General features: G+C 36.6%; 1 pseudogene; it reads right to left on the bottom strand.

Annotated features, from left to right (window-relative positions):
* Positions 1-1,258: 1,258 nt before the first annotated feature.
* Positions 1,259-3,618, bottom strand: LOC148205885 (uncharacterized; annotated as a pseudogene).
* Between the last annotated feature and the right edge of the window lie 525 nt (positions 3,619-4,143).

Below are 4,143 nucleotides of genomic sequence, written 5' to 3'. Positions count from 1 at the left end.
GCTTTTCGTATGAAGATGGACGCGAGGAAGACCCAAAGAACTGTCGTATGCCTATGCCAGTCCCAGTAGCACGCACCTGTCCTGGGTGCTCAGGTCGTCCAATAGTTGTGGCAAGAATATCCTCACAACCTTATTGTGTTAATTGACCTTGGGGGCTCTGCTCAACCAAGGAGTCCTGTAAGATAACACAACTTCATAATTATTTGAAAGATCTATGTAATATATATAACAAAAATGTTGTTTAAATATGAAAAATGACATCTTACAATTCTTTCAGATATCTCTCTAGCAATGTCGGAAGTGTAGGAGCCCGATGATCTTAAACGGGCTAACTTCCACTTCTCGTGTCGAGATGGTGGTAAAGGAAGAGTAAGAGGGTCACCACCCTCAGAAAGTGAAAGTCTACTATCTGACTTCTGCTTCATTATTTTCTCCTCAAGCTTCTTGTATCCACCACGAGATAGTAGGTGTGGATTTTTATTTTGAGCACTTATACCTTGTGCTTTTGACCTTGTTTCTTGTGACAAAATGAAACAATTGTTATGATATAAAATTATGAATGATGAATTGAATGATTTTACCTACACTTACCTGCCACGTTTCGGATGAACGAAGCTCTACAAACTGACGTCATGTTTCTTCGTCAATTGAGGAATGTTTAAAACATGGAGTTTCATTACTTTTTTCTTCAAATATATATATGGACGTCAGTTTGTCTTAAACCACCAAATCTTTCTGCAATTGCAGATAAACACCTAATCCTTAGTCTCTCGACATTTGGCATATCAAATGTCATTTGCAACAAAGAAAGTAATAACCTTATATCAATACAAATTTATCAATATGTAGAATCTAGAATTTGGAGCAATATTGGTTAACTTACCAATAGATCTTGCCAGATAAGATTCCGATCAACCTCAGATACATGGTCAAAGGATGGAGTAAGTATAGAGATACGATCACGTGCTAGTACTCCAAGGTAAGACCTAAATACATCTGCATTTAAGCTAGTTGCAACTCCTATGACCACATCAATAATGACAGATGTCCTCTCACCTGCATTTCTTCTAAGTATAAGTTGTCGTAACCTCGTTGCTCCTCTCGTCCATCTAGAAGAATGAGGTGGCTCAGCCATATATCTGTCACAATAAATAAGATGAAAGATTAATTAAAACACCTATAAAATAACATATATTATTTAACAAAAGCCATAAATATTTACACAAACATGAAATTCATACATAATCATATGGATTGGTCATATGTATATTCCCTCATTGTGATCTTCCCAAATTTCTTGTATATCATCAATTAGAGGGTCGTCATCCAAATTAATTGTCGTTTTAAATGGATGGTTATCAGCAATATAAAGATTACTTAGATTCACTTCTTTATCTTCAATTTGTCTTTTTCCTTGAAGAGCGACATACCAATGGTCAGACGCAAGATCTTTGACATAAAAAACCTGACTTGCTTGATATGCCATGATAAACGGTTCGTCTCCATAACCAACCTTTCGAAAATCAACTAGTGTCATACCAAATTCATCTATTTTGACACCACTCTTATTGTCGACCCACTTACATTTGAAGAGTGCAACAGAAAACTTAGTGTAATCAACCTCCTACATCTCTTCTATTCTACCATAATATCTTATTGATCCAATTACAGGATTTTGATCTTTGGATGTGGAACATTGTAGCGACTCAACTTCTAGACTAACGCCACTATTTTGTACTGTGTTTTTATCATCCAAAGTCTTTGTATAGAATGTGCAATTATTAACTTCATAGTATGTACAACATACAACATCAAACTTCAAACCATTTGTTAGCCACAACAAAGTCTCAAAAGACTGTGATTCTTTCAAAACTTCAGATTTGAACCAGGATAAGAATGTTTTGTTATGCTCCATCAACTGCCATTTCTCTTATTGTCTTGGATACTTGTATTTACAACGGCTTTGTGTGCTTCCAAAAAAGGGATCACTTCATCTGTGTTGTTTAATATGTACATATGTGCTTACATCAATTCTTTACGACTTTTCGTCACCACATTCAAACCTCGGGTACTTTTACTTGTAGAACATCTATTCAACCAGGATGTCTGAGGGACTCCTATCGGATTTGCTTTAGTCATATAATCAGAGCAAAACTTGATACTTTCTTTAGCAATATATCTTTCAATCATTGAACCTTCTGGACGATATTGATTTTTTACGTACCCTTTCAAAATCTTCATATAACGCTCAATAGGATACATCCATCTTAAGTATAGTGGTCCATACAACTTTATTTCTCTGACCAAACGAACAAGTAAATGCACCATGATGTCAAAAAAGGATGGAGGGAAAAACATTTCTAGTTGAAACATGATGATGATAATGTCGCTTTGTAGTTCATCTAACTTTGTAGGATCCATCACTTTACTACAAATTGACGAGAAAAATGAGCGCAATCGAGTTATGGTCTGCCTAACTTTTTTGGGCAAAATTCCACGAATTGCCACCGGTAACAATTGTTGCATTAAGACGTGGCAATCGTGAGACATGAGTCCAACAAGCTTTAAGTCCTGCATTGACACTAAGCTCTTGATATTTGAAGAGTATCCTTGTGGTACCTTGATACTCTTTAAACAAAGACAAAAGCTTATCTTCTCTTGTCTGGACGTTGTGTAACATACAGGGGGCAAATAAGTACGTTTACCAATCTCTCTTGGTGCCAACTCTTCTCGGATCTTCATGTCAACCAAATTCAAACGCCCATTCACTCCATCTTTTGTTTTTCCCTGGATGTTTAGTAGTGTACCAATCAAGCTATCACAAACATTCTTCTCTACATCCATGACATCTATGCAATGTCTAACATCTAACTTTGACCAATATCGAAGATTAAAGAATATTGATTTCTTCTTCCAAGGGGTCGTTACAAAAGATTTCTTGAACGTTTTCCAAAATACATGATGTACTCTATTAACTTTTTCAAGAACTTCAAGTCCAGTAAGTGGAATGGGTGCATTGTCTTTCTCTTGTTGTCCATTGAATGCTTTCTTTAACCTTCGATATGGATGATTAGATTGTAAAAATCGCCGATGACGCATATACACTATCTTCCTTCCGTGTTTTAATTGTTGAGTTGCAGTGTTTTCTTCACATATAGGACATGTTTTATGACTCTTCACATTGTACCCCGACAAATTACCGTAAGCTGGAAAGTCATTAATGGTGCAAAATAACATGGCATGCATGAAGAAAGTTTCTGAAGCAAAGGCATCAAATATTTCAATCCTGTCAACCCACAACAACTTCAAGTCTTCAACTAGTGGCCTGAGATAAACATCTATGTCATTTTCAGGCTGCTTTGGACCAGATATCAACATTGACAACATCATCTACTTTCTTTTCATGCACAATCTAGGAGATAAATTGTAAATTATGAGTATAACGGGCCAACAACTGTGATTGGTACTTAAATTACCAAATGGGTTCATTCCATAAGTAGCTAAGCCAAACCTAAGATTTCTACACTCTTGACCAAATTGGGGGAATTCTTGATCAATATTTTTCCATTGCTTTGAATCAGCTGGATGACAAAGCAGCCCATCAGTTGTTCTCTCATATGCATGCCAACTTAGGTTTTTAGCGTCTTTGGGATTCGTGAACAAACGCTTAAGTCTGGCCACGAGTGGAAGGCACCAAACTACTTTCAAAGCATAACCATTCTTTTCTATGTGACCAATATCTTCACCATTGTTTTTTGCCTTGTATCGTGATAACCCACATTTATGACACTTTGTCAAAACATCATACTCATTCCTATACAATATGCAATCATTCAGACATGCTTGTACCGTTTATACTCCACACCCATCGGACAAAGAATTTTTTTTGCATCATAATTACGAGTGGGTATTGTATTTGCATTTGGCATCATTTCATTCAACAACGACAACAATTCTGTAAAACTCTTATTAGTCCATTCATTACTCGCCTTTAAATTCATGAGCCTTAATACCGCTGATAACCGTGTGAACTTAGTTGAACCGACATACAAAGGAATCTTTGCATCTGTGGACATCGTTTCATACACATGTGCTTGGGCAAAAGCTTCTGCGCCAACATCGCGGACCATGTCCTCTAAGTTG

This window comes from Vigna umbellata, chromosome 1 (genome assembly GCF_029865625.1).
Source record: "Vigna umbellata cultivar VRB3 chromosome 1, Vumbellata_1.0, whole genome shotgun sequence".
Taxonomy (NCBI): Eukaryota; Viridiplantae; Streptophyta; class Magnoliopsida; order Fabales; family Fabaceae; genus Vigna; species Vigna umbellata.
This window is presented reverse-complemented; position numbering and strand designations above follow the sequence as displayed.